Raw genomic sequence first — 23,203 nt, forward strand, 5'->3', positions numbered from 1 at the left:
ATGTCCACTGGGTTGGATGTCGCACTGCTTTTAAGTTTCCTTATGTTTCCCATGTAAGCCCTTGTCATTTCATTCTCATAGCTTCGGGGGAGGTATCATTATTCCTGATTTTATAGACGAGGAGGCCGAGAGACAGAAATTAAATGACAGCCTGGAGTCACAGAGCCACTTCAGTCCTAGAAAAGCTGGTTAGGAGGACATTAATCCAGCACTAAGTTCTGGTGAAAACACAAGGCTTTAAGCCTGAGAGGCAGCAGAGCCAGCAGCGAGAGGATGGGAGGGCAGGAAGCTTTCAGATTTGTGTCTCCAGCATCTAAATTGTGCCTGACCCACAGCAAGGGCGCGATAAATACTGTTTGAATGAACAGACAGGGCTGGGTTCAATTTATTGCTCCACAACATTCTAGTTGTGATGACTCCTCTCTAACATTTAATCCATTGCTCTTGGAAGCAAGCCTGTTTTTTACTCCCTCTGTGGTTCTTGAGTTTGGGAGGTTAGAGACACCGCTGGCTCCAAGGGCACAATTCTGGAGTGGTGGGATGCCTGGTTAGGGCCACTGAGCCTAGAGGAGTTTGCCAGGGGATTTTGGAAAAGATGATGTTTGTCTTTCTCCGGGACATGTGATGTGTGCTGCTGCAGCCATCTTGCCACGCTGAGGGGGGCGCCCTTGCACCATGAGGCAGACCGGAGAGATGGGGAGAAATCAAGAGTTTGCTGACTCTTGGGAACCAAATCAACTCTGAAGTTTAGACTTTCTAATTTCAAGAGCCAGTAAATTCCCTTTATTTTTTAATACTATTAAAAATTGGGCATAAACAAATGTATTTGTAAGTTAGTATACTAGCAGAGTGATTGTGCAAGTGAGTTAACCTACCTGAGGCTCAGTGCCTCACCTGTAGAAGAGGGATAGTAATGCCATCATTTCCTCGGGTTGATGTGAGGAGCTAATGGAGGAGGCTGTGGTCAGCGCTTAGCCCAGGGCCGAGCACAAAGCAAGCATCCAGGAAACGTTGGTGTATTTTGACATTTTACATCGACAGCAGCTTCCTTATTTGCCAACAATCCTTCCAACACCTGGCTTTTAAACTTGGGACAAGTGTACTGACAAATTGGTAGGATTTGTCACCAAAGCACATGGGCGCCTTCTGGAAGATGAGCCTGGTTTGAGCAACTGTGGAACCAATGGCCCATTTGCCTCGTGGAGTCTCTCCAGGGAGGAAGGACACAGCTGGTCAGACACGCTGAGCTGCTGGCAGCTCTGAAGACAGGCTGGGATCTTTGGGTCTGTGAACACAGGGCCGAGCTTTCTGAGTTGTCAGCGTAGTTCTCTGATGACGTTTGTTTGCTGCGAGAGGCTGTGTGACTTGGAGCTGATCTCCTGGGGTCTACGGTGATGGCTGGGCAGTTGTCCCTCCAACACGTTGCCTCCAAAACAATCATGTGTTGTTTTTTCCCCTGCCCTAGAGGAATCATCTGAGCTGCTGCTGGACCAGGGTGAGCTGGGGCTGCATGTCTGGAAGGTCACTTGGGACAAGACTTTTAGGGAGATTCTGGGAAGGCAGGGAGAATGGAGGCTCGTTAGCTTAGGAGCTGAGCTGTGGCCAGAGCCCAGAGGGGAGATGTGAGCAAGAGAGAGGGAGGGACAGAGAAGGGCAGCTGGAGTGAGGTACGTGTGCACACACCTACACACTCACACACACACACACACGCACGTACACAACCCCCAGAGAGGAAGCAGCTGAGCTTCCCCAGTAGCCAGCAGTGGGGCAGGGGGCTGCCTTGGAAATAGACCCTCCAGTCCTTGTCGGGCTGCCAGTGCTGGTGTGGCTCAGGGCAGAAATGAGCCTCCCTGCCAAGCCCTGCCCCGATGGATCGCAGATTCCCGAGCAAATAAATGGGCGTTGCCGGGTTATGCACCGAGGCTCCTGTGGCCAGCTGTGCAGCACCCTCGGAGCCCCGCTGAGTCCCTGTCCTGAGGCCCCAGGAGAGCCTCCAGCCCAGGATCTCCCTTTTTAACTTACACCTCTATGACCTGGGTGGGCCACTTGCTGTTAAAGGGACCCTGAAGACCCCACCAGGTCTTCCACTGGGACACGGCCTCGAGGAACTGCTCGCACGGCTCCCTCCTCATCTCTAAAATCAAGCCCTGAGAGGGAGGTTTGTTCATCTACAGCCAGAGCCAGGGTCCCGGGGGCTGGAACACCCCTCCCCCCTTTGAGACTAGCACGTTCTCGTGTGAGCAGGGGAGGTGGGAGCCACAGCAATGTGGACGGTGTGGGTGGGGTGCGCCGGCTCTGGAGCAGTGACCAGAACAAGGAGAGGCAGTGGACGATATGATCCCAAGGGTCTGCGTTCCCAGCAGGGAAAGTGTCACCAGGGGGACCGGACAGAGTCCCATGAGCACAGCTCCTTCCAGCAGCACCACCCGCATTTGCCCCGTGAGCTTTCCCACCTGCTTCAGTGTTTCCCACTTGGCTGATAGATCATAGCTGGGCTGGCCTGAGCCTCGTTTCTCTTAAGAATGACGTGGCCCCTGTCTGCTCCAGTCAGTGCCTCGCTGACTGAACTCTCAGGGCCATCTGATTTCTCTGCTTCTCGGCAGCATCCCTGAATGTTGCGTATGAATTGCTGGTGTGTGGCAGATCCAGAGCAGGGATTCAGTGCAGATTGTAGATTTGGGAGGTGTGGGAGCACCGCTGGGGAAGAGGGCCATTGAGACAGGGCGGGTATGATACTGTGATTTACAATAAAAGGTACAGATTTGGTCTTCATCCCCTTCCTGGCATAGAACTCCGAAAACCCTTGGAATTTCCTAAGTGATAAGAGCAATAAAGTTGTCTTTTGTTGTGTTAATGAGGTGACTTTGGGGACCACACCTAAGGGTGGGGCTTGTTTGCAGAAGAACCAACCTGGTGATGAGAGGATTAAAGGGTAGAACTTTCAGACCCATGCCTGGATCTCTGAGGAGGTGAGGGGCTTGGAGGTTGAGCTCAATCACCAATGACCAAAGATTAACCAATTGTACCTGTGTAATGAAGCCTCCATAAAAACCCAAAAGGTAACGCATGTACGTGGAACCTAGAAAAATGGTACAGATGAACCGGTTTGCAAGGCAGAAATAGAGACACAGATGTAGAGAACAAACGTATGGACACCAAGGGGGGAAAGGGGTGGTGGTGGTGGTGGGATGAATTGGGAAATTGGGATTGACATATATACACTAATATGTATAAAATAGATAACTAACAAGAACCTACTGTGTAAAAATAAATTAATTAAATTAATTTTTTTAAAAAAAACAACCCAAAAGGATGGGGTTCTGAGAGCTTCTGGGAGGCTGGGAGGGTGATGAGCCTGGAGGGGGCATAGAAGCTCCACGCCCTTTCTCCACACCCTACCCTGTGCATGTCTTCCATCTGACTGTTCCTGAGTTACAACCTTTTATAACAAACCCGTGATCTAGTAAGTAAAGTGCTTCCCTGAGTTCTGTGAGCTGCTCCAGTGAATCTAACAGGGGGTTGTGGGAACCTCTGATCTCCAGCCAGTTGGCTAGAAGCCCAGGTGACGACCTGGACTTGTGACCTGGACCTGGCATCTGAAGTGGGGGGATCTTGTGGGACTGAGCTCTCAGCCTGGGGGGTCTGACACCATCTCCAGGTAGATAGAATTGTGTTGAACTGTCGGACGCCAGTTGTGAAGACCCGCACTTCAGTGAACCTCAGGGATGATAATGTTGACCTTTTCTGACCCTTGTGACTTCAGTCAACTAAAGCTTGGAGTCTTTCCACCTTTGCCCTAATTCTATGCTGAGGTCTCCTGCCCAAGCCCCTTCATGAACATGCATATACCCTTAGCTTAACACTTCCCCAGTCTTGCTGCTGGGGAGACACTCCTTTGGGAAAGATCTTCCGTGTTCTCTTTACTTCCTGCAAGTAATACATCCCCCTATCTCCTGCTCTTTGGCTTGGTTGTGTCTTTTGGCCTGATACCCACCAAGAGGTGGACCCAGTTTTTCAGGTAACAATCCCACCTGGAGGCCAGAGAGGAGGATAGAGCTGAGGTGTCTGCACCCAACTCCTGAGGGTCAAGGGCTGAGGGGAGGGCGTCATTTCCTGGTACCATGGTCTAAGGCAGGCGTTGTAAGGGGTGGGGACCCCCATGCCCAGTGTCCTTCACAGGCCACCCCTTGCGGGCACGGGGTGGACCTGTGAGGTGACTGGTGCCAGTGTTATCGCCCCCAGACACCCAGCCGAGTGTGCTGTGCCCCTCCTTAAGCCATGGCTGCTCCGAGCTGACCACCCTGGGAAGAGCAGAGCGTTTCCTGGTCCCTGCATTCAGTGAGCTGACCGTCAGCGTGAGGTCCTCAGGGAGAAGTGGCCTCGTAAAACTGCCTGTCCCCTGGGGCCCCACTTCACACCCACACCCACAGCATGGCCCAGAGTCCGTGGAGACGTGTGTCTAGAGAGGCAGCGCTCCACCTGGAGAGGCCGAGGTGTCCAGGGAAGACGGGACCAATGCTGAGGAAATGAATAAGGAACCAGAGTCTTAGAACTTTCCTCCCCCTGGCAGCCTGGGGAAGCTGCGTAGGGCCGACAGTAGGGGTCTCCATGCTCTCCTTCCTGGATGAGGGTCCTCTGGCCACAGACTCCGGCCTCACCCAGGGCGGAGTGGGACACCCCGGGGGTCAACACCCCAGAGCTGCCCTCAACAGTGACAGATGGAGGCTGGAGGATAGATAGCCCAGCTCCTGAGCCCCGGGAGGGACATCTCTGAGGATGCCCACACCGTCCCCAGTTGCCCTTGGAGCCGGGCTGCCCTCAGCCTTCCCACGCCCAGGACGTGCGTCCTGTGGCCACCTCCCCATTGCCCCACTTGCACGGGAATGATTGTTGGGGTCACTGCTGGGGGAACCCAGCCTCAGCAGTGAGAGAGAAGACAAGACTGTCTCAACATAAGATGTCCTGGGGAGTCTCCAGGGCGTCCTCCGGGCACCTTGCCGGGTCAGTACCTTGGCTACCAGGTATGTTGCAGCAACAGCAATAAACAGAAATAAACCCAAACATACCTAACAGAGCACAAGCATCAGGACCCTCTGGAGGGCTTGTTAACTCACAGAGGCTGGAGCCTTTGCCTCAGTTTCTGCCTCAGGAGGACGGAGTGAGGCCTGGGGTTGCATTTCTAACTAAGTCCCAGGGCTCGCTGGAGCCGCCAATGCTGGTCCGGGACCGCAGGGAGAACCACCGCCCTGACCAGAGGACAGTGCCCAGGGATGGAGCTCCGAGGGGCTGCAGGGTGAAGGCTGGGAGAAAAGCCCCTTGAAGCAGAGGCTTCCTAGATTCTGCTGATGGAAGTAACGCCGCAGCCCACACCTGGGATCCTCGTGATTTTAGTATCTTAAATCGGGCATTACTTTCCATTCCTCTGGCGGTTAGCTCAGACCTGACTACGTGCGTGGTTTCCCCACCTTTGACGCTGTCTGAACTTTCCTGCCCTTGGATTCTGAGCTGCTATTCAAGAAATGGCCACGAGAGTGTGGTCCAGACTTTGGAAAGAGCTTCTGCACGCACGTCTGCTCAGCTCAGCTGCTCCAGGGCTGTGAGGACAAAGCAGCTCTGTTTTTCCCAGATTAAACCCGGGTAAATGTGGCAAAGCCCGGGACTATCTCTTGTGGCTTGGCAGTGGGTGTGCCGAGGGGCTTTGGGTTTTTCTTTACGGGGAAGAAGTGTTGGGAGCCTTTGGGAAAGCGGATGCCCTGTGCGCTCCTGGAGCTGCAGAGCCGGTCCCATGAGGTGAGATCAAGCAAATGGTCCACCAGGGCTGGGGTCCGCTGCCTCCGGGAGAAGGAGGAAAAGGTGTCCCCAAGGGAGAGGGCCTGATGGTAGACGGTGGCCGGCACACTGGGCCACAGCTTATTGTCACCGGCACAAGCCCTGCGCCAGAGATCTTCCCACAGCCCGGGATTCTCTCTGTTCTCGTCAGTTTTTCTTGAAACCTGTGCTCGTTGCTTAGGAACGAACCTTGCAATTTGGAAGTCAGATCAGATGACGCTTTACTTTAAAGAGCTGTGCAGAAGGATCGCAAACTTATCACCACTCACTGTCAGGGTCATGAGTGGCAGCAGCTCCCAAATTGCAGAGATTTTGTGCGGGGGGGGCGGGGGGGGGGGGGGCGGGAGGGGTAGAGGGGGGAGGCAAACGGATGCTCCTTACCAAAAACTGTTTCTCAAGGTTCTGAGTGAGGAGCTGTTTTCACTGTCCCAAAGAATAACTACTTCCATCTGTGTACGGCTTTATCCAGAAAGCTCCACAACAATTCTGTGAGGGAGGTTTCACGAGGGTGAGGGGGTGGGTGGGAGGGTGAGGTACCAGTCAGCTTGGCCGCTGTAACAAAGTACCGTGGACTGGATGGACTTAAACAACAGAAATCTATTTCTCCCAGTTGTGGAGGGATGGCTGACACCACTTAAGAGCTACTCTCTCAGCAACTTTCAAGTGCACAGCACAGCATTAACTACTGTCGCCACGCTGTACGTTAGATCCCCAGAACTTATCCAACTTAGAACTGGAAATCTGTGCCCTAGACCAGCACCTCCCCGTCCCTGCCCCACCTCCAGCCTCTGGTTCATCATCATTCACCCTCTGCTTCAGTGAGTTTGGCTTTTTATTTTTTTATTTATCTATTTTTCTTTAAAAAGTCTTTGAATTCTTTTCTTTATTTTTGAATTAGTGTTTATTGGAGTAGAGTTGCTTTACAATGTTGTGTTAGTTTCTGCTGTACAGCAAAGTGAATCAGTTATCCATACCCATATATCCACTCGCTTTTAGATTCTATTCCCACAGAGGTGAGTTTGGCTTTTTGGAATCCCATATATAAGTGGCATTATATGGTATCGGTCTTTGCCCGACAACGTAATGCTCTCAGGGTTCAGCCATGTTGTGGAAAACGGCAGGATATCCTTCTTTTTTTATGGTTGAATAATATATGAATATTATTTACATTTAAATAAATGTATAATTTAGATAAAATATAAAGCGTCTCCTTTGGTTCCATCCTCCCCCTCGTTGTTAGCTTACGAGTCGTGCGTTTAGAGGAATGGGGCAGTTGAAGGAGAGGAGGGGATGGGAGTGGAGTGAGTTCAGATACAAGCAGTTTGCAGAACAAGCCCACTGTGAGTGGCCCCTGCCAGGCGCCCGTGCGATGGGCTTTCGCAGCTTCCCAGGGAGGCTCGGGCAGGTGATGTGAGCGGGTTTTCATGCTGGGCTCGGAACACAAGCAGAAACACTGTAGGGACGTCACGGGCCGTCCAGAGACACCGTTCAGGTGGGGTGCAGGGACAGACATGCAGGTTTGCTTTAGGTCCTCATTTGCAGGCAGGGCCTGGCCCCCAACAGCCTGCTCTGCTCCAGACCTGCCCGAGGCCTGTCCGGCATCCAGCGAGCACAGCGAGGTCTGGGAACCCGAGGACACTCGCAAAGTATTTTGGGAAGGTCAGTCGAGAGGGTGGGGCCCGAGCTCCGGGTAAGGCTAGGAGAGGAGGGTGCCTCCAACCTCGTTATAGGATAAGCGTGGAACATTTTCCTTGGGGAAAACAACGCCCGCAATGCGGCTTTGCATTGGGAAGAGTGGAAACGCAGAAGGAGCCGGAGAAGCCCAGCCCCAGTTCTGATTCTTTGTCTGTTGACTCCTCCCTCCTTCAACTGTCAAGTCTACTTCCTGAGCACTTTTGAGGGGTGAGTGGAAGAAAGCAGGCAGGTGCACAGACAGGTAGGGCCTTGGTTTCCCCATCTGGGTGGCACCCGACGTTGCCCGGGTGGCCTCTTCGCCGCCAGTGGACGCCCATCCAGGTGCTGGGGCTACGGTCAGCTTCCTGGTGTGTGACCTGGGCCGTCACACAGGGCCTTGTGCTCAGCAGGCCCCGAGCTTGGTTCCATGCTTTGCGGTTGTGTCTTGGAATCTTAACAACTTCTGAGCAGGGGACCCCGGGTTTTCAGCCTGCACTGGGCCCAGCAGATCATGTAACCATTCTGCCTGGGGCTTTGGTTTTTCTACCAGTGGAGGAAGAGGGGATTGGATTGGGCCGGGGGCCCTGAGAGAGAAGGGCATGGCATCTGAACTCAGCACCGTGGACGGGCTTGAGCAAAGCCAGAGGCCAGGGATGCTCCTCAAGAGAGGAACCTGTACGGACCGTGGGCAAAGGCCCAGCTGCTTCGGGGGCCAAGTGACCGCATGTGGGATATGGTTGGAGAGAGGGGCCCCTCACAGCACGGACGCCCAAATAGTGTGGGAGGCCTGGAGTGGACTGTGGGTGCTGGCCAGGGCTCTTCCCGAGTGGCAGGAATAGCCACAGAGGGGACGAGGGGCATAGTGGTCAGATGCTGTGCCCCACGGCCTGTGGGCCACGTGGGGCTGTCTGCTGTGTGTGTGTGTGTTTGTGTGTGTTGCGGGGTATTTGAGCCCTTCTACTGGCACATTGGTACGTTGGTACCCTGAGAGCTTTGAAAAGCCAGAGACTTTGGGGACAGGTTAAGGGAATCTGGGGCTGCTGTCTCGTGATCGCTGGGGGACTCAGAGCCTCAGTGTTGAGATCATTAGGCAGGAGCTGGGCTTTGTAAATGCTCAGGAAACAGGAGCTGCCATGACGACTGCTCTGCAAAACCTGGCCGTGATCCTACAAAGGTGACATCAGAGCTCGGAGAGCCTGGATTCTCTGCAGCCAAATAGGACGTAAGACAGGACCTTCAGAGTCGTCAGGAAGAGCTGCTCCCTTACATGGAGGGAACTGGGGCCCAGAGCTACGTGGTGTCATTCCCGGGCATCCCGGACAAAACTCCCCACCTCCTGGCCCCAAAGGGAGCTCTTCCCCGCACCCCCGTCCACCCTACCCCCCAATGAGAGCAAACTAGGCCACCGAAGTCACTTTTAGGCCTGCAGGCCGGTTTTCTCTTGCTACAAAGTCCAGTTTGGGGGCGCTAGTGGGCAGGGCTAGTGGGCAGGCCACTCGGGTTCATCCTCAGGTCTCGGTTCTGGGGTCTTTAACTGGGAAGCTTCCCTGAGCCTCTCAGCCGCCAGGTGGTCCTGAGAGTAGCCGCTCTCCGCCTCCCATCTGTCCCTTGAGCGCTGGTAGCCTTCCACGGGATTTCCCCTTTTGCCTATTTTGTCCGGCTTCAGATTCTGTTGCTTGCAAACCAGACCCCTGACTGTTTCCAGTGGCAGGGAGGGCCCTGGAGGGGGCGGGGGTGCGCGGGGTTGGATGTGCGGACACGCAGCAGCGGGCTCAGCTGGCGTGGGACCTGGGGCTGGCGGCGCGGAGGTCTGGCCGGGGAACTGTGGTGAATGAGGAGTCCGTCTGTGACTCGCAGGGTGCTGTGGGCTTTGGCGAGCCTGCCTGGGAAGCGGGGCGAGGTCCCCGATCCTGTAGAACTCTCTGGTTGGGGCTCAGAGGCGGCGATGGATACTGCTTCTCACGTCCTCGCCAGGTGGCACGAGTTGTCAGGAGGGGCGAGTCTGTGCTGGTCAGACCTCTGGCTCTTCTGCAAGTTTGCTCAGGAGTCTTGAGCAATCTCCCCCGTGGACCGAGCCTGGAACCAGGGCTTGAAAACGCTCACTCCAGAGAACAATCTGCAGAGGTAGGAGTTTTTGGTGCGCCAAGAACAGCGTGTTTGAGCGGATCAGCCAGGGTCCGCAGGCGCCTGGGGCGGCCCCATTCTCCCCCCGAATAGCAGGGAATGACCTGACCTTCACCCCAGAGCCAGGCCAGGAAAGCACACTTTCTCATAGACCCGTTCATTGGGCAGGGGGCTGACACCCCCTGGCTGGGCCGAGTCTCCTGGACCAATGCGTTTGCAAGCGCACTTCTGAGCTATGGAGTCTTGGGCGAAGCCACGGGAGGTGCCCCTCTGGCCCTTTGCTCAGGAGTTTGAAGGAGCCGCTAACACGCCTGTGAGATGCGGGGCCAAGGGGTGGCTTTGACATTGGGCCAGGCTCCCCTCCAAGGTGTAGCGGCCCATCCCCTGGGCACTGGAACCCTCTCTGGGCACATCTGCCTTCCTATAAACCTCCAGCAGAGCGCCACACGTGCTCTGTGCTCTGCTTGACACGAGAGAGGTGGTTACAATGAGGGCCCAGTGAATCTCAGTGAGTTGCCGCCTTGCGTCCACATGCCTTTGGGATGTGGCCCTGCTCCCCCTGCCCCAAGGTAGGGGCCTGTTTCTCTGTCCCCTCAATCTGGGTCGCTGTGATCTGCTTGGACCAGTAGAACGTGGAGGACGTGACACTGGGTGAGTTCTGGAGCCTCAAGGACCCTGACAGCTCTGGCTGTTGCTCTCCTGGAGCCCTGAGGCCTCCAGGGTGGGAGGACACCTGGTCCAGAGAGGTCATGTCGAGGAGGCTGAGTTGCCCCGGCCGACGGCCAGCACCACGTGCCGACCAGTCCAGTGTCAGCTGAATGGAGCCTCGTAGGTAAGCCCACGTGTTGGGAGAAATAGCAAAGTACTGTTATTTATTTATTTTTTTCTTTTTGCAGTATGCAGGCCTCTCACTGTTGTGGCCTCTCCTGTTGTGGAGCACAGGCTCCGGACGCGCAGGCTCAGCGGCCATGGCTCACGGACCCAACTGCTCCGCGGCATGTGGGATCTTCCCGGACCGGGGCACGAACCCGTGTCCCCTGCATCGGCAGGCGGACTCTCAACCACTGCGCCACCAGGGAAGCCCAAAGCACTGTTATTTTAAGCCACAAAGTACTGGCTTGGTTTGTTACATAGCAGAAAAAGATACACACTTGACTGTCTTTCTGGAGAGAGGCTGGACGGTTCCATGTGGTCATTTTTTGTACTTTGAATGTGGCATCAACTGCTGTATATCAATCACAGGTGAATAAACCACAGTCTACCTTTACACAGAATTACCCAACTCGTGAAATTCACTCTCCATATCAACACTCGATAGTTTTTAGTTTTTTAAACTTAAAAGTTTTGGACCAAAAATCCAGTTCCTTTCACATGTTCTTTCTGAATCAAGGATGACAATGAAGAATTTATTTTTTACCGGAATCAGTTGTTGACATGTCTTCATGCCAAGTATTTAAGGGTGACATATCATGACATCTGGGCGTTGCTTTATACATTTAGTAATTATTTAAGAAAAGACTCCACTGCATATTCTACAGTTATCACCATCATTAAAATCGTTTTTCAAGAGCTTATGAGTATCTGCTAAACGTGTTGATGATGCAAAGGTTATTGTGATTTGGGGGCCACGCTCCCCGAATGTTCTCTCCATCTCCTGAGAGTGTGTTCCCTGTGAAGGTGCCATAGGCTGGAGTTTAGGAGAAAGGACAAAGGTGGAAAAGAAACTCACCCAACAACCACTCTGGCGTTCCCGCTAAACTCTGCGTGAAGGAGGCCTTAGCCTCCAGGGCTGCTCGGTTCTTGGACCCGCGAGGTGACGGCATCCTCACCTTCGTGCCCTCACACCTGCCCTGGGTCCCGGCTGGGTTTCTCCTCACAGATGCTTGGGGGACCGTGCTGAAGGAAAGTGCCCCCCAAGTTCTTGTGAAGAGGGGACATAACAAATAAGACTGAGTCTCTGCTGAGTGCCCTGCAGAGAGAAGGTGAGAGACCCTGACAGAGGCGAGGGTTCCTGCAGATGCCAGTCCTGGAGCCGAGAGGACTCGGGTGGTCCACTTAACCCTATTCCCCGTCTGCCCAACCCTGACATCACGAACCTCCACCCCAGATGGAGTTTTCTGAAGCCCTCCTCTCCGCCTCCACCCTCGTTGCCCTCGCCAACCCTGCGGGTAATGCCAACTCCATGTACAGACAAGTTCCTGGAGAGCAGGGGGGTGTCTTGGTCACTCCTGTTTCTCAGGCTGGAGCTCAGTGCTTGACCCAAGGCAGGTGACCCAACTTGGAGACATTTGAAGTAGCTGAGGAAAGAGGTCACAGTGTCTGGGGGAGGCCGTGGCAGTGAAAACGGGGACAAGGGGCCATGGGCGAGGTGCATTTGGGGATCATACGGACAGGACTTCCTGATGGGCCAGGATAGGGAGGTCTCAGGGTCTCTGCTTTGGAGGAAGCGGGAGCCCTATCTGAGCCTGGATGGGGCGTGAGGTCCGCGGGGCGCCCATGTGGGTGGTCCCGAGGCAGTCAGACAATGAAAACTGGAGGTCGGGGGAGAAACTGGCCCTGAGTTCTCATGGTTAACAGGGTTATTCCCATTCACAGAAGTAGACTAGATTGGCTGTCGTGGGAATTTCAAGGGGTAAGAAAGAGTGTTCCAGGCGAGGAGGCTGAAGGGCGTCTGGCGTCTGGCTGAAGCTCCAACTGGTGGAGCAAATAAGCTGGAGGAGAGGGGTGGCCGTCCAGGCTGGGGCACCCGAATTGGACTCAGATGCAGTTGAAGTTGTGGCCTGGAAAGCATCCCATGGGGAGACTTCTTTCTAGAAGTCACTTCCTTGTCATCATAATTACCCCCGGGGAGATGGGTGCAGAGGCAGAGGCCCCCTCAGGCCTCCCATCCGAGATGTTGTCTCTAATTGGGATGCTGGACCACATCCGGCTGTGGGACCACGGCTGCAGGGACACGGGGTCTGGAAACGACATAACCAGCTGCACACGGACCTGCAGACTGAGGGGGACAGCGCTGGGCCTGGGAAGCGGGGCCTTCTGGCAGAGGGGGCAGGGTAGGGCGGGGCAGTGAGGGGACATGGGGAGGAGGCTGGAGGGGTGGTGGGTGGGGTTGGAGCTCGGAGATGCTTGCTGACTGTCTGCCCTCTGCCCAGGAAGTTGTCCATTACCACATAACACATCCCCCCAAACCTGGGCTTTGAAACAGCAGCGACCCTTTACCATCTGCCACGGTATCCCCGAGTCAGGAGTTCAGACTCGACACAGCAGGACGGCTTATATTTGCTACAGGACGAGACCTCAGCTGGGAGATGTGAGGGCCAGAGACTGGAGTCACCTGAAGTCTCCAACCCACAAGCCCCCAGGGGCTGTTGGGTCTCAGCAGGGGCCCCATGGTGCCTCCACGTGGCCTGGGCTTCCTCACCGCATGGCCAGCCATTCCCACGGGTGAGCCTGGGGGTGGGGAGAGAGATTGAGAGGGAGAGAAAGAGAGACAGAAAGAGGTAGAGAGACAGAGACACAGAAAGAGTGAGAGAGAGAGAGAGAGAAAGAGAGAGAAAGAGCATGCATTTCTGCAGGGTCCACGGGAGGTTGGGGTATGTGTTGCCTGGGGTGGGGACACTTGGGTTTTCACTCACTGGTCCTCGGCTCCTGGAAAACCCATGTCACTCTCAGGGTGGGGTTAGATGGCTGATTTGGGGTGTTCTTTCCTTCTGTAGCAAATGCGTGTCTGGAAGAGACCTGTCAGAGGATACCACTAAAAAGCAAAGCCTTTTGTCATTTTGCAATACTTTCTGTAATGCAGTGGTTTTACAGTCTTCAGAATAAAAAGCTTGCCGTACTTTTAAGTCCAGATTCTCCCGTGTAAGAGTCACACAGTCTGGGACATCGCGCTGATAAAGGAGGTCCCTTTTTCTATCCTGTATCACGGCTTTTATGTGACAGAGATAGGGCACCGTGTTTGGATCAGTGCATCAGTGAAGCTGCTACTGCCGATAAAAATCCAGGCCTGATGGGTCACATGGCTACCCCGCAAAAAATACAATAGTGAGGCAACCGACTCCCTTGGGATTTGTTGAGTAAATTGGGATTTTTGTATGTTTCAGATGTTTTTCATATTTTTAATATATTTCGCAGTGATGGTGAAAGTTCCTTGGACTCTGGTTCTGGTTTCAAGGCATTGAGTGGATATGCAGTGATCGCCAGGGATCTGCAGGCTTGGCGTGGGGAGGGCCACGGTCAGCTGGAAAACTAGTTTTAACCACAAACAGTCGGTAGAATGAGGCGGGCTCGGGTGGTCCCTGACTTCTGAAATCAGCAGCTGTCAACAAGAGTCCACAGGGTTCTGTGGTTTGGTAAACATTTTCAGGCGGCCAAGGGTTTCCACTCAAGATACAGTGTGTGTGTAGGAAGATGAGTTCAGGGTCCCCGTCGGTGCCACACCCTCCGTCTGGCTTCAGCTGATGGCACGAGGGGCCCCGGCGAGGAGTGGGGTGTGTTAGGTGGAGACCCCTGTGCGTCATCACGAGGCCTGGAGCGTGAACCCAGAGCCGGCGGGGAAAGTGTGAAAGTGAGTATTAGGCTGAAACGTAAGAGGAGCTACTGGGGGAATCATGGGTCGGATACAGAATGAGAACAGCAGCAGGGGAGACGCCCGGGAACCCACAAGTGGGCACTAAGGAAGGGACGCGGCAGTTTGGTGCATGGATGCTTCTCTCTGCTCTCCCCTCCTGTCCATCCCCGTCCTGCCCAGTGCCCAGCAGACTGCAGCCCATGCCCCCTCCCTGCCTGGTACCACGCTGCATAGTGGCTGCACCCTTGTGGCTCCAGTCCCATGGGGCTGCAGGAACACAGTCCTCCCTTCAGGCTTGGGGTGTAGAGAGCTTCAGGTTTGTTGGGGGAGCCTCAGGTACCTCATCATCCCTAGTTTGTTTCCTATCCCTACATGTGTCTCCCTCCACTAAAGGTTCCATCTGAACCGTCCATGAGGAAGTCTGCTTTCTGCCAGCACGGCAATCAGCTGATAAGCGAGCTCTTTTCATCACATCAAAGCAGAGCAGGCTTCCTTGTGACCTTCCGCAGTTAGAGATGCTCAAGGTGAACATGGGTTGTGCGTCGGCTCAGGAAGCAGATGCCAAGATTGGGGAGCAACTTGTCTGTAGAGGAGATGGGACTGAGGGGGCCTGTGCGACATGGCTCTGACACCCATGAAAGGCGGGAGGCTTTGGGACATGGACCCCTTTCCCTGCCTCGCCTTGAGGTCCCCGCAGTTCTGCAAACCTGCTTCTCAGCAAAGCCGTAAACACGGCTTCTCCTCACCCTGTTGGACTGCAGACGTGGTCCCTGGGAGATGGTCTTTGCAGGGACCCTGAGGTCTTAGCTGCCACTTCCTGTGGGGAAAACTCTCCTCCTTCCTTCTCCCTTCAAGCTCTCCATCATCCACCACGTGATTTGTGCTATTTTGTTCTTTTAAGGTAATATCTGTAGGGTAAGGAATCAGAGGTCCTCCAGGCGTTTTGTCCAAACATGGTTCTGCTGCCCGGGTGGGTCAGCTCCCTGGAGCGTGCTGACTCCCCAGCCCTAATCTTGGGAGGAAGGGCCTTAACATCTGTTGGAAGATGAGCCCCAGGGTCACGGTGGTCTTAGCTCACCGGGAAGGCTCTGGCCAGCTGATTGTCACACCATCACCTTGGCTCTGAGACAGGCAGGATCCAGTGTGGCAGCCCTGCCCCCACGAGGGTGGGCCGGTTCAGGCAGAGCAGGTGGGTGAGCGCCCACCTCGCTGTTGTCTTTCATGAAGGGAAGAGTGTGCAAAACACACGGACTGAGCAAGACACCGGAATCCCTGGACACGCCTGGAGGTGGTGCAGCTCTTGTTAGTGAGAGTCCCTGGACGCGGCCAGACTGTAGGGGTTTCCGGCTCTTCCACCACTTCTGTGGCCCATTCCTGTTTAACAGTGTTTCCATGAGGCTACATCTTAGCTCATCAAGTTTCTTCAAGCGTAGTTCATGTCCCTGGACCTTTCCCTTAAAATAGCTGTCCCTCTGTGCCCCTAGGGGCCGGCCCCTTTCAGGTCCCAAGTGTGGAGAGCCTGTCCTCGTTGTGGGAGTGGATTCCTCCCGTCTCCTCTGACCTCGCTGTCTTTCTGTCGTTTTCTGCCAACAGCAACACTTACGACACAGCACAGACGCACAGAACATGCAAAGCTCGTGTGGCTGATTAGAGACGGCTGGGCACTCTGCTGCTCTTTCCACTGAGAGGTGGGGTCTGGTTCCCCTCCCTGGACTCTGGGCTGCTGGACCTACAGATGACAGCATGTATTTAAGTACGTTTTAGGCATGCTTTAGGTACATTATGCACATTTTGCATGATTAGAATGAGAGGCAGTTGGCATCCAAGACAGGCTTCTTGCTATGGAAATGTGTCAGAGAAAGTGACAGAAACCACTTGAAATCATAATCGGACAGGTATTTTTGATTCAGAGAAATAAGGTTTACACAGCTTCCCTCAGAGTAAAGCACAATGGAGGGCTCCTTCCCCCACCCTCCCAGTGGTCCCCAGGGACTCAGACGTCATTTGGAGGGGCGCATTGGACAGACACTGGGGTCCTTTTCCACGGAAGAGAGTGGAACTCTGGAAAGTTCCTGTTCAGATGCTACCTGCCAGGGGAAGCTCCGATCCCCAGCACTCCATGACTCCCGGGACACAAGTGGTCCATAGGTCACGCCCTCCACATCTGACTGGGGGCTCATTGCAGGTCTGCGTTAGCTTAAACACACCTCATCTTTGGGCTTCCCTGGTGGCGCAGTGGTTGAGAGTCCGCCTGCCGATGCAGGGGACACGGGTTCGTGCCCCGGTCCGGGAAGATCCCACATGCCGCGGAGCGGCTGGGCCCGTGAGCCATGGCCACTAAGCCTGCACATCCCGAGCCTGTGCCTCACAACGGGAGAGGCCACAGCAGTGAGAGGCCCACATACCACAAAAAACAAACAAACAAACACACCTCATCTCTCCGGGACTTAAAAAGTAGGTTTCATTATAGATTTTTTTTTTTTTCCAGTATATGCTTCCAAAAGCTACCTGGTTCTGAAGGAAGAAATCATTATTTCCTTGGAGCCTGGCTGGCCTCTGAGCCCCGTCACCACCATGTCCCTCTCCCCCAAGAGAGCTCCCTCTGCACTGGCGCCCCAACACTTGGACCCTCTCTGTACGGCTCAAGGGCCCCCCTTCCTTCTGTCTCCAGTGCCCTGCAGCCCAGGGTGGAAGGGCCGGGCTGAGGCTTGTGTGTGGGCACCCGCCCAGGGGCAGCCCAGCTCCAGCTCTCCCACAACAAAGAGCTTTTCCTCTGGCTGCCATCACTCCCAGCTTCCTCGTCCACCAGGCCAACAGCTGCCCCAGGCTTGCCCCCTCTGATTCTTTGCTGGGGAGTTTCTCTGAGGGGTGGTGGGAAGGGAGCGGGTAGAACCTTGGTGACCCTGCATGGAGGCAATCAGACTCAGGGGCATAGCTGCTGGAGGATTCAAGCCAAGCATCCCAGGACAGCTTCAGGGATGGGCACCCAGGTTGGGGCCCGTCTCCTGGCTGCATGACCCATCCGAAAAGATGTGCAGGGGCCGGAAACCGGACCCCTCCAGGCCCCTCCTTGCTGTTCCTCCTCTGGGGCTCTGACAACCCCCTGTGGCTGCCCTGACTCCTCCAGTTGGGCCCTGATCGAGGGGGCCTCCCCGTCCCGGTGGGGCCCTTCCTGCCCAGGGTGGCCCCTTAGCGGCACACGGAGACCAGGCCTGGCCTCTCCTCACCTGGTCCAGCTCCTTGCATCATGTGGGTGGATCGTTGCCCAAAGGTCCAGCTCCAGCGATGGAGGCAACGCCCCAAGTCTGCCAGTTTGCTGGCAGGGAGGCTCTGGGAGAAGCATTGAAAGTGACAGAGTTCTTGTTTTGTAGAGTGGCTTCTGGGGTGCTGTCCTGGGTGCAGAGCCCAGTGGGGAAGCTGTTCTACTGCTCTCGCTGCTAGGGCTGGGCCAGGCTGGGTTAGGGTCCAAGGCGGAAGGCAGCACCCAGGAGGGAGCAGGGGGCTGGTGGGATTCGGGGCTGGATGGATGTACAGTCAGGAAGGGAAGCTGGCTGAAAGCAGGCCCAGCCCTAACCTGTCCTGGAAACAGGGAACCTTGCCTTGTCCTCCGGGGTCCCCTGGGAAGGGGACTTGGGCTCTCAGATCCTGTTTCACCAGGTTCCTCTGAGGAGTGAAGGTACCTGCTGAAGGCCATAGGCAGTTCTCATGTGACACACGTGACACGGTGGCCATAATGGGTCCTCGTGGTTGGCAGCAGAGTCCCTGTAGGGGAGAATGTTCTTTGTTGAGGAAATGCTTGAATCAAGGCTGAAACCACCTCTGTCCCTGTGATACTGTGATTTATCATAAGAAATACACGTTTGCTCTTCATCCCCCTCCTGGCCCAGAGCTCCTAAACTCCTGGAATTTCCTAAGAGATGAGAAAGATACAGGCGTCTCGCCATGTTAATGAGGTGACTTTTAGAAACACCTAAGGATGGGGACCTGACCACGTGATTGGGTCCTGAACTCTGACCTCAGGGAGGGAAGACAGGCTGGAGGTTGAATCCATCACTGATGCCCAATGACTTAACCAATCATGACTACATAATGACTCCTCCATAAAAAACCCAGAAGGATGGGCTCAGAGAGTTTCCAGGTTGGTGAACACGTGGAGATTTGGGGAGGGTGGTGAGCCTGGAGGGGGCACGGAGGCTCGGCACCCCCTCCCAACACCCGGCCCTGTGCATCTTGTCCACCGGCTGTTCCTGAGTTACACCCTCTTATAATAAACTGGTCACCTAGTAGGTGAAGTGCTTCCCTGACTTCTGTGAGCCACTCTAACAAATTAATCAAATACAGAAGGCAGTTGTTGGAACCTCTGATCTATAGCTGGTTGATGAGAAGCACAGGTGAGGACCTGAAGTAGAAGCAGGGGCGGACAGTGGGGAGTGGGGAGCGTCTTGAGGGACTGACCTACTCTGGGGGATCTGATGCCGTCTCCAGGTAGATGGCGTCAGAATGGAGTTGAATTGTAGGGCACCCAGCTGACATCAGAGAATCGCTGGGATGTGTTGGGAAGAAACCCGCTCGTTGGAATTGGGTGCAAAATATTAGTCCCCTTCCCCAAGGCCTGGGGGTCTGCTGGTTCTAAGACTTCTCAGCAAGGGAAAGGAGTCTGGGAGGGTGGGATGAGGGGGTAAAGGGAGGGCCAGGTGGGAGGGCCTGGGAAACAAACCCCTGGGTACGAGCGCTTAGGCCCCAAACCTTTTCAGAGTCCTTTAAAATTTTGTCCAAAGACTACAGGAATGGTCCACAAGCACGTGAAGGGGTACTCGCTTTCCTCAGACATTGGGGAAATGCAGTTAAATCGCAATGAAGTTCCTCCACATGCCCGCTGGGACAGCTACAGCTCACAGGCCGGGCCACGGCACCACCGCAGAGGGGCCTCCTCCCACTTTGCACCCTCGGCCCAGCCTGACTCTGACAGCACTGATCAGTAGCACCCCACTCTCCACACTTCCCCAGCTGGGAAGAGCGCCTCAGAGAAGAACGGTGGCCATGGTGTCCCAGGACCGGGAGACGTGGCTACGGTGCAGATGAGGGTCCCCCGGGTTCGTGTTCTGGGCCTAGCATGAGCCACCTGTTTTGTTTTGTTTTTCTAAAGGGAACTTTATTTTTATTTATTTATTTATTTTTGGCTGTGTTGGGTCTTCCTTGCTGCACGGGCTTTCTTTAGTTGTGGTGAACGGGGCCTACTCTTTGTTGCGGTTTTGTTGCGGTGAGCAGGCTTCTCATTGCGGTGGCTTCTCTTGTTGTGGCTCACAGGCTCAATAGTTGTGGCTTCCAGGCTGTAGAGCGCAGGCTCAGTAGTTGTGGCGCACGGGTTTAGTTGCTCTGCGGCATGTGGGATCTTCCCGGACAGGGGCTCGAACCCGTGTCCCCTGCATTGGCAGGCAGATTCTTAAGCACTGCGCCAGCAGGGAAGCCCGAGCCACCTGGTTTTCCTGTGACCCCGGAGTGGCCCGTGAGCCTAGTACCATCGAAGTGGACTTTGTGCCCGGCTAAGTGAGGTGGGGGCTGGAGTCAGACTTATAAATATTTGAGAAAATAAAGCCTCTGTATTAGTTTGTAGATGAGTAGAAATACCTCGGAGGACAGACAGGAAACAGGTGGTCTCCAAGGAAGGGAACTGGGTGTTGGGGAGCTGGAGAGGGAATTTTCACTGTGTAGCTTTTTGAATGTTCTGCCATATAAATGCATCACCTATGAAAAGATCAACGCAATTAAAGTTAAAACGAAAATAAAGAAACATGACTTTTTTTCACATGCACCTTTCTGGGCGTAAGATGTGAACCAACCACACGAAGGCTGGGCCTTTCAAATGCCTGCTGGAAGCGGCTACCAGAGCACCTTTAGGTCCTTTCCTTTCCTTTTTTGTGTTTGCAGCACGTGACACTGTGCCTTACACACAAAATGGGCGGCATTCAATCATAGTTATGGGGTGTACATAAAAGCTCCTCAGGGGCAGAAGCCCTTAGCAGGGGGGCTCCTGCAGGAACCCGGGAGGAAATGCCTTGTGGAATGACCCTCCACACTGGTCCCCGGCCCCCGTCTGCCAGTGTGGAGCTGGGTGCTAACATCTGAGTGCAGGCAGGGAGGAGGGACAGACAACAAAGACGGACGTAGGCGAGGCGTGTGTGAGCCACTCAGGGACACAGACACCGAGGGGCAGGTGGAAGCTGTGCAGAGCTCACCGGGCAGAGGGGGCATGGGGGAGCTGTCCGGGGTGGGAGGGTGGACACAGAGGCCTGGAGCCTGAGCCTGGGCCGTGATGCAGGGAGGGTGAGAAGGCGGTGGGCACACAGCCACGGCGAGGGCGCTGGGAGGGGCAGGGTGGCCATGGGCTGCAGGAGGGGGCCTGCATGCCCGCTCAGCTTGTCCACCTTTGGGCTGTTCAGAACTGAAGGGAAGTAGAACAACTCCACGAGGGCTGCTGGGCCACGTGAGCTGTCTGGCTGGGGCCAGAAGGGCCCCTCCTCACCGTTTCCTTGGAAAGGCTGGGATTCTGCCCAGGATGAGGCCTTTCCAGGACTTGTCAGCTTCCTCTTCTTGGGAAAGTCAAGTCATTTGTTGGTGGTTTGGAGAACATCCTGCTGCCTTCCATCCGCTCAGCCCTGGAGGCCCCAGCCTTCTGGCTGAGGTCCTGGAGACCATTGGACGTTAGAAATTTCATGGGAGCAAGGATGCCACCTCTGGGTGGGAGCAGCTTTGAAGGGGGACGGGGACGGTGGTGGCGGCTGGGATGAGACCGGGAAGGCCAGGGCAGAAGGAGCTTGTTTGCTTCCAACACAGCATTAGGTGTCCACGGGGCGGAGGGGGTGCTTGGGCACACTGCCCAGGCTGCATCCCTCTGGGACACACGAGTGTCCCTCCCACCCCACGCTCCCTAGACATTTGCCAAAGAACAGACTTCTTCTTCTCCTTTATTTTTTTCTTTTTTTTTTTTTTGTGGGTCACAGCTAACCCTGTGGGTTGGGAAGTGTTCTGTAGGGCAGGGAGCAGGGTGGGGAGAAATGTGCAGAAGACGCGATGTGGCTTCATGACAAGCCTTCCCCTCCCACAGTTGGGAGACGGGAGGTCAAGTGGCTGGTTAGACCTGGGGTTGGGTAGGTGGGTGTTTGCAGCCATCCTGACACTGGGGGCGGCCATGTCTCACTTTCATGTCAGCACTTGTTGGCCAGAGTCAGGAACAGAGAGTTTCCTCAGCCCAACACTAGCCCGCAGCAGTGTTTAGCACGCGGCACCGTCTCTCGCCAAGGACTTTCTGGAAGTGAGTGACCTGTAAGGCCAAGGGTCCCTGGTCTCCCTGCCAGCCAGGTGGCACTCCCTCTCGCCACGGTCCGTCCCCACCTTCCCTAAGTTCCTGCAGTGCTCCTTCGGCCCGGGAGGAGCCTGAGGGGGCACAGACCTGACAGGTCTCAGTCCGTGGAGCTACCTCAGCAAAGAACCTTCTGGCCGGGGAGTGACCAGGTCTCCTTGATGGGGGGACCCTGTGGCTGTTTTCAGGGTCTCTCCTGAGAGGAGGACCCACGCTGCCTTCCTTACCCAAGGTGCAGCCCGTCCTGGAGTCTCACTGAGCCTATAACAGGACCCAAAGGAGTTACGCTCCCTATTAGTAGAAACCGAGACTAAGTCGAAGCCACTTGATTTCAAAAACCAGAAATTCGAAGAAGAGAAAGAATACCTGTCCAGCCCCTGGCTCAGGGTCCAGCCTGCAGCAGGTGCCACGAAATGCCAGTGTCCCCTCCTTGTCAGTTACCAAAACACTGCCAGAAACAAAATTCTCCCAAAGTTAGAAGTGGAGTGCACCCGGGATCTCACACTTTCTAACAACGATAGTCCATAATTGAATTATTATCGTATTTGATAATTGACTTCTCAGGGAAATGTACTTTAAAAAATTATTTTATTTTATATATGTTTTTTATTGAAGTAGAGTTGATTTACAGTGTTGTGTTAGTTTCCGGTGTACAGCACAGTGATTCAGTTGTACACACACGCACGTGATTTTTCAAATTCTGAGAAATGTACTTTTGAATTACTGGGGCAGTTCTAACAAATTTTATCCAGATTTTCTAGAGTTTTCGGTTAACCAGGTTGAATTTGTCGCAGCCTCGTGGATGGCGGGTAGATGAAGTTTTGCTGTGTTCCCCCAAGTAGCACAGCCCACTCATCCACTGTCTAACTGTAGAGCAGGTCAGCTGTCTCTTGCTTCTCTGTTTTAAGGCGGAAGGGGGAGGGGCCTCTTGAAAGCCCACCCCCTCCATGAAGGACCAGCCTCAGCTGGTCAGTCAAAGCTGGAAGTCAGTATTTTTGGCTTTGCAGGCTGCTTGTCTCATCACAAGGACTCAGCTACGCTCTGGGTGATGTATCTTCAGACCTGCAGAAGCATGAGGCCAGGGCTGTGGTCCAGCAAGGGGCATCCGGTCGTGGCTGTATTGCTGTCTCCTGCTCCTAGGGAGGTGCTATTCAGTAGGAAGATAATACGAGCCACCCATGTAATGGTACTCTTTTCAGTAGGCACTTTAAAAGCAAAAAGAAAGAAGTGGAATTAATTCTAATAATATATTTTACTTAACCCAGTACATCTCGAGTATTATCATTTCAACACGTAGTCACTGAAAATGAGATATTTCACACCCTTCTCCAGCACAGTCCTCAAAACCTGGCGTGTGCTTTACAGGAAGGCACATCTCATGCTGGAGTAGCGTCTAACGGGTAGAATGTGTGTCCAGGGGACCACGCTGGACAGCACAGCCCAGCCTTGGAGAGGACACTTCACAATGATGTGAGGCTCATCTCTGCTGGCCGAGGCTCCCATCAGCTTTCAGCTTCTTTCCTGGTTGGAAACACATTGCTAGGGGCTTCTCCACATGGAGGGCCAAGGGGGTGTGCTGGGGTGGAGTTCTGTGTACGTGTATGTGCGTGCGCATATATGTGGGTACATGCATGTGTATGTGTGCA

This window comes from Monodon monoceros, unplaced genomic scaffold, assembly GCF_005190385.1.
Source record: "Monodon monoceros isolate NGI ecotype Baffin Bay Population unplaced genomic scaffold, NGI_Narwhal_1 Super_Scaffold_13, whole genome shotgun sequence".
NCBI classification, from domain to species: Eukaryota; Metazoa; Chordata; class Mammalia; order Artiodactyla; family Monodontidae; genus Monodon; species Monodon monoceros.